Here is an 8,111-nt window from a genome sequence, read left to right as displayed (position 1 = left end):
AAGCCGCCTCCCCGCCACCGCAGCCTCGCCTCACCGGAGCCTCGCCGGAGGTAACGCGCCGTTGCTGTCAGGACCCTGATCCTAAGTCACACCGATCTAGCATGTAACACATCATATCACTTTGCGGCCTCACGCACGGTATTCCCACGGGTGCCACCTTACCTGGCCTGGGACCGTTTGCGCTTTTGGCTCACGTATATGATAGTGCCGCTAGCATCCATATGACAAAGAACCCGGGCTGACATGGCTAGTCGTGAACCCAAAGTGGCACTAACTTACAGGGACAGGCATCCATGACCCAGCATCGAACGTGTCGGTCATCAGCGAGTGAATCCAGGCTGTAGCAACTGGGCTAGCAGGACTCCGGTGAACCGGGCTGTAGCGGGCTAACAAGACTCCGGAATTCATCGCGTGACATTTCCCCGAGGGGACAGACACAGGAACGAAGAAGGACACATGCCGGCCAGCCTAAGTGTTCCGGAGCAGTAGCAAGCTACCATGGCTCAGTGGAAACACTAGGAGACATTTCCCGGTAAGAGAGGCTACTAAGGATAAACAACTAGATAGTCAGATCCCACACATACCAAGCATTTCAATAACATACACACAATATGCTCGATATGTGCAAATACAACATGGCATCACAACAGGACTCTACAACTCAAGTATTTATTCAATAGGCTCTGAGGAGCGAGATATTACAAACATGGGTCTCATGACCCAACAATCAGAGCATACAAGTCCAAGCACATGCGGAAGCTTAACATGTCTGAGTACAGACATCTACAAATGAAAAAGGCTGAGAAGCCTGACTATCTACCAGATCCTGCCGAGGGCACAAGATCGTAGCTGAGGTAACAAGCTAAACGTCGAAGTCCACGCGGTACTACTAGCGAGACTGAAGTCTCTCTGCAAAAACATAAATTAAGCAACGTGAGTACAAATGTACCCAGCAAGACTTACATCAGATCTATCTACATATGCATCATTATCAACAAGGGGGTGGTGGGGTTTAACTGCAGCAAGCCAGCTTTGACTCGGTGGCTAACCTGAACTACGACTGCAAGTAATTCTTTTGGGATGGCGCACACGAGTCCACATATTCACCATATCAATACACCACTATGGATCCGCTCCCGTCTCCCTACGGGAACGCCATCCATAGCACCCACGCTTATCTTGCGTATTTTAGAGTATCCACTTTCACTTGTCTATGAACTGTACAGGCAACCCAGAAGTCCTTTACCGTGGACACGGCTATTCGAATAGATCATATTAACCCTGCAGGGGTGTACTTCTTCACACACGCTCTCACCACTTACCGCCGTTTACACGACATGTACTTGGGAACCTTCAAGCGGAAGCCCAGCGAGGGTGTCGGCCACGACCTGACTAACCACACAAGTCTCTCGTCCAGGTTTATCGCCTATTCGGGTTCCATCCGCAAGGAGATCCGGCCGGGGTGTCGCTCATGGCCCCAAACGATGTGTGCAGGGTTCCCAAGCCCACCTCGACGGGTGGATCTACGCTTGGTACACCATGCCACGGTGCCTAGTCTCTCCCAAGCCCACCTGTACCGGGTACCACTTGGTAGACTACTAACACAACCTACAAACAACAGAAACTAGTTGCAACTCCTGGACGGAGATCAAGTTGATTAATAAGCCGAGAGGGGTCGAGTTACCGGAACCCAATGTGTGGTAGTAACTGATCATGGATCACAAACACAGAACTCAGTTCCTGAGGACGGCTGCAATGAGACAACCCACCATGTACTCCTTCATGGCCTCTCACCGCTACCTTTACCAAATCGTGTTCACACACTTAGCTCTCAACAGTAGGACATGTTCACCACATTCCAATTCATCCCCGATGAATCAGACCTGACTCAACTCTAAGCAGTAGCAGGCATGACAAACAAGCATGAATGAGTAGGCACAACAGGGCTCAAACAACTCCTACTCATGCTAGTGGGTTTCATCTATTTACTGTGGCAATGACAGGTCATGCAGAGGATAAAGGGGTTCAGCTACCGCAGCAAGTAACAGATGAATCATTGTTGTCCTAATGCAATAAAAGAGAGCAGGAGCGAGAGAGTGGGATTTTATCGGAATGAACAAGGGGGTTTTGCTTGCCTGGCACTTCTGAAGATGATATAGCTCTTCATCGGTGTCATCGATCTCATCGTCGGAACATCGTCTACTGAGAGGGGACAAATACCGACAAACAAGGAAGAAACACAATCAATGCAATGCACAATATGATGCATGATCATGACATGGCAATATGCTGTTGATTGGGCTAATGCAACTAGCAGCAAGTTAAATGGAGTTGGTTTGAATCCAGGATTCAAATTCAAACTCCATATGTGAGGGTTTAAATGCCATTTATAAGATTTGTGCTTAACAGCAGCTATAACTTGTTCTAACATGCATGAAAATGGTACAGATGGATAGATTGGATTTTTCTGATCATTTTTCATATATAAATTATTTAATTTGGAGTTACGGTTGAATTTCTATGAATTTTTGAAGTTTGTAGCATTTTCTGGAATTTCCTGTATAAAAATAAATCCAAAAATACTTATTGCGTCAGCATGATGTCGTGGTGACGTCAGCAGGTCAAAGGCGATGGTCCAGGTCAAACCTGACCAGTGGGGTCCACACGTCAGTGGCACAGGGTGGAAACAGAGGCTGACCGGTGGGCCAGGTCAACGATGACGTGGCATAGTCAAACTAACGCTGGGACCCACTGGTCAGTGACTAGACTAATTAACAGAGACTACTAGTGCTAATTTAATCCTAACTAAAAGTGTCAGTGGGCGTGGGCCCACATGTGAGTGACTAACTAAACTAACCTAGTTTAATTAGTACTAACCTAGGTTAAGCTAATTTAGTTTAAACCTAAACTAGATTAGTTAGCCGGGCGGGGCCCGCATGTCATGGACCCAGGGGAGGTCAACCCCTGGTCAACTGAGGCTAACTTGCCGGCGGCTCGATGCCGGTGACGATAGGTGCGGCGGAGGGGCTCGGGTTTGAGCTACGGACGACGGTTTCGAGCGAGGTTTGCGGCTATGGGTTGCTGGCGCTTGCGCGCATCCATTGGTAGCATCGGGAGGGTGAGACGTGGCCTGAGTCGAGCGCAGCGTCGACTTCGGCGGCGTCGGAGTTCGGGATAGCGCGGGCGTGGGGCTGCAGCTCACGTTCGAGCGAACGGAGAGCACAGGCGGTAGCTACGGGGCAGCAGGAGCACGTCGGAGCTACTACGCGAGGCGGAGGTGCTCGGGGGCACGGAGCTCGCCGGCCATGGCGGACGGCGGCTTCGGGCGCTCGCGGGGCAGCGGCTACAGGGCACGCGCGAGAGAGAGAGGTGAGGGGAAATGAAGAGGGGCTCACGGCGGACTCGCAGAGCAGGCCAGTGTGCTCGGGGACGTCCTGCGTGCGGCGAATCAACGGCGGCGGTGGTTGGAGCCCGAGGTGGAAGACGACGGCGATGGCGACGTTCCAGGCCCTCCCGGCTTGCGTGGCTCATCGAGGATCAAGAAGACAACGTGGCGGAGCTTCTGGGCGCGTCGGGATTGCGTGGGGTGGCCAGTGGCCGCGGCTATGGCGAACGGCGGCGACGGCTGCGCTCGGGGCTCACAGGGAAGAGAGGGAAAGAGAGAGCCAAAGGAGGGGGAGCGGTCCAGAGGGAGAGGGGAGAACGAGGGGAGGCTCTGGGTGTCTCCGTGGCGTCGCAAGGATGTCGGGGAGGCTTCCACCGCGAAGCAGGAGGTGGAGGCTGGCGCGCGTGCTGGTGCCACGCACTTGCCTGTCCTCCTGGCAGGAGGTGGAAGACGCCCTTGCCCCTAGTGGGCTGGGCTGTCTAGCTGGGCCGCGCAGGTAATGAGGCCCAGGTGGTGAGTCCAGGTGAGTTTCTTCTTTCTCTCTCTCTTTTTCTGTTTTCTATTTTCTGTAATCTTTGCGGCTTTATTAAAAATACCAGGGCACTTCTAAAAATCATCAAACTGTGCATGCCCAATGTATAGAATATATCCAACATGGAACATTTCAGTTTAGGAGTATTTGGACATTTAAAATATTTTATAGAATTTAAATGTCCAAATTCAAATACTTATGATTTAATTCAGTGACCTTAGGATGACCTAGAAAATTGTGCAGCATTTTTGTCAGAGGTTTAAGACCAAGGCAAAGATGATGAACATTTTAGAAGGGCATTTCAGGTTCATTGAAAATATTTTTAGTAAACCCTAATTGGATTCAGAGGGTTCTGGAGGTTCTGTCTTCCCCATTTCAGGTTTAAAAGAAATTTAAACATGATGCAACACATGACTAGCTAGCCCAGAGCATACCAGAACTAGGGATGTGACAGTTGCCGCTGCCGTTTTTTTTAAAACCAATCCGTTTTTTGAGAAACCCTAGTTCGTTTTTTTAGATCGGTTCGCCGGTTTTCTTGGTTTAGTTACTCAGCGGACGTTCGTCCATACGTTCGTTTTAACGAACGGTTTTCGCTCGATAGTTACAGACAACGAACGTTCGTTCGTTAGCCTGTTCGTCAGTTTTTTTTTCTCGGGTTTCTCCGCAACTATTTTCGATCGCGATTTCTGATCCGATTTTCGTTTCAGTTTATCTTTTCGCTCGTTTATCGGAATCAGGTGATTCAAGCGCCTAGATCTTCGTCTTGAAACCCTCATTCTGTTTAATCAACTTGAACAAGATTTTGGTACTCTAAAATTTGACTTTAGTTCAGATTAGTAAATGGATCTTGTTTCTTTCATCGTTTGAGTTTCGTTGCTCCGTTTGATTTGAGTCTTTTTGCAAACCGGAGTTCTTAAGTTGAACTTTCTGGTCAATTCTTATTATTTGAGTTTTGCCCATGCATCTTTGCTTGATTGCTTATGTATGCTATTGTTTGTTTGCGATAGAATTCCCGGAGTGCGAAGCGTGCTACTACGAGTCCCTAGGTTTTGCGGATCGTCGGCAAGGCAAGTAACACATTGATCATACTCTTTCCATACCCAGTTTTTATGCATTAGTTTTAATCCTCATACATTGCATGATTAGGGTGTCAATAACATGTGGGTTGGGAAGTAGTTGATGAGGTAGAACCTATTGCCCTGTTATATTCAAACCCTTGGGAGTTACTTTCTATGTATTGCTTATATTACTATGCTATGCTCGTAAACGTGGTTTGGGTGAGTGAAATCCATGACAGATGTGAGATTGTTAATTAATGGTTCAATTAAGGTGGCAACTTAAATACACATCTGGGTGGATTGAGGCACCTAGAGAATCCAATGTTGCCTGTATTTTTTGGAAATCCTGGGGTTCCGTGTGATTTTCCTATGGACCGCCACCCGGGCTCAAAGGGAACTGAGATATTTTCATGCTAGAAAGTTCCGTGTGCAGCCACAAGCTATTATGGGCTCTAGCATAGTTGAGTAGGTTACATGAAGCTCTTAAAGAGGTAGATCAGCAGGTAGGGGGTTGTAGGTTTGGTATGGTCTGGCCGAAGTAGAGAGTTAATGTTTCTGAAAGACTGTGTCTTGGTCATCCGTTTCTCAAACACCATGTAGTGCGAGAAATTCAACGGAGGCGATCAAGTCTTGTGGGGAAAAGTGCGTAAACCTCTGCAGAGTGTACAATCTAATCATGGTTAGTCGTGTCCCCGGTTATGGACGATCTTGAGTATCTAGTACTTGGAGTATCCTAGTATCTCATCACTCTAAATTAATATTGTTGGGCTGATAACTACTTTAATTGGGATTGAGTTGGAGGAACCTTCTCAATGATGTTTGAACTACCATGATAGTTAAAATAAAATCTATTCCTTTGTTGTAGGAAAAAATTGGCTTTTCGCAAAAACTATAACCATAGAGCTTTCCACCAGCCAAATATGCATGTAGTGATAACATTATTCTATTTTTGCTCTGCTGTGCTACATTGCCAGTATATTCCATGTGCTGACCCATTTTCGGGCTGCAACGTATTGTGTTTGCAGACTTTTCAGACGAGGAGTAAGGTTCGTTAGGTCGTTGTCGTGCAACTCAGCTATGCCGTTGGAGTTGATGGACTCACTTTATCTTCCAAGCCTTCCGCTGTTATCGTATTAGATGGCCTTAATCCATATTTATTGTAATAAGTTCTCTTTCGAGACATTCGATGTAATAAGTGTGTGATTGCTATGCTATTATATATCCTTCGAGTACTGTGTGTGTCAGCATTACCGATCCAGGGATGACACTGAAGCACAGAGACTTGATCGTTTGAGGTCGGGTCGCTACACTCCGCCCCCACCATCGTGCGGAGACGGCTCAGCTCCTCGGAGATATAGGTGAAGAAGGAGACCAGGTCAAGAAGCCGCAACTAATTGAAGTCGACGGGGTGGTTGAACGGGTTTAGCCCGACGGCTGGCATGGTCACACTGGCATGACGGTAGGCATCACGTAGCCGCAACACGTGCGTGGCAACTTGGTCCACCAAGTGGCTAAGGCGATCTTGGACCTCGTCACGATCGGCCCGCTCGCGCTCCAGCCGCCTCCCCTGATGGCCTATCGTATCTCCCGCTTTCTGCAGCAACACCGCTGACGCCTCGAGCATCTTTGTGGTGGACGCCTGCTGCTTTTGAAGCTCCGTGAACTCCCGCACATAATGGAGGAGCATGGCACTCCTCTCCTCGAGCTCACGGAGCTCCACGTCCTTGGCCCTGAGCTCCGCATCCTTGGCCTCGAGCTCCTGTGTCAGGCGCCTCACCTCAGACTTTGTGATCTTCTGCGCCGCCATGACACCAGGTAGAAGCAATGGGGTGAGGAAGCAAAGGGGGTGAAACTGCTGAAAGGCAATGCAATCTACGGGAAGGCGGAAGGAGCCAGCTGAGGAGCGGGGAATCTTTAGGTTTTCACCATGGGAAAACACCAGTCGACGACTTCTCACATTAGGGAGCAGTGGGTTTTACAGGCGGAGTCATCGTGACTAATTACTGCCGCGCCTGCTCCCGTGAATCAAAAAATTAAAAATCCTGCCGCGCCAGCTCCCGTCAATCAAAAAAATAATACTTCTGCCGCGCATGCCGCACCCAAAGACTAGAGCAACGCCGCCGTGGATATTTAAATTTACTTGCTGGCAAGGAGATAAAAAAGGGTGAAAAAACAAATGTGGCGGCGGCCTAGCTAATCGGTCGCACTAGCCTAACTAGCTAGCCACCGTGCTTCACTAGCTAACCTCGGTGGGAAAGGTGCTCTTTCGTGATTTGACGACTAATTTACTTGCTTCGGCCCTACGACCGAGGAGGACCCAGAAAACGCGCGATAGGGCGTCCTGCATCTCGGCAAGGAAGAATATATATACGTTGTAGCGACCCGACCTCAGACGGTCAAGTTTCTGTGTATCTGTGCCATCCCTGGATCAGTATGCTGGCACACACAATACATCAATGTATATATCAAAGTGCAATCACATGTATAAATAATGTAAAACTGATATATACCTCATAAGTCTCAGCGGAAACAAACAATCGGGTGTGGAGTCCCATCAACGCCATCGGCAGGTTGAGTGTAGACTGTAACCCTGTATCGTCTAACAGAAACAAACAAATAACTAAAACAGTATCAACTATCAACTATCACTATCAACGAGGACTTAAATAACTATTTTTTATCAACTATCACTATCAACTAAACAAACAAATACTAAAACAGTAGCTAAACACTAATAAATAACTAAAAAAATTATCTACTATAGTCTAACAGAAACATATAACAAGTAAAAATTTACAAAAATATTTAAGTAAAAATAATTAAAAACACTAATTATATGACTTAAATAACTATTTAAACAAAACAGTACTATTTTAGCTAAATACATAATTTAAAATAAACTAAAAATAACTAACTAAATGCTACTGGATAGGAAAATTAATAACAAAACAACAGCAAAAAGAATCAATCAAAAATCCATTATAGAATTCAAACTAGAGACAAAACAGTGTTTGAAGCATATTTGAAATAATTCAAATTTAAACTACTCAAATTTGAAAACTAAGTACGCAAACAGAAACATCAACAAATTTGTGACATAGTGCAAAAAGAATTACTCAATTCGGATCTAAAACAT

This window comes from Triticum aestivum, chromosome 4B (genome assembly GCF_018294505.1).
Source record: "Triticum aestivum cultivar Chinese Spring chromosome 4B, IWGSC CS RefSeq v2.1, whole genome shotgun sequence".
In the NCBI taxonomy this organism is placed as follows: Eukaryota; Viridiplantae; Streptophyta; class Magnoliopsida; order Poales; family Poaceae; genus Triticum; species Triticum aestivum.
The sequence above is the reverse complement of the archived record's forward strand: the minus strand, read 5'-3'. Positions refer to the sequence as shown.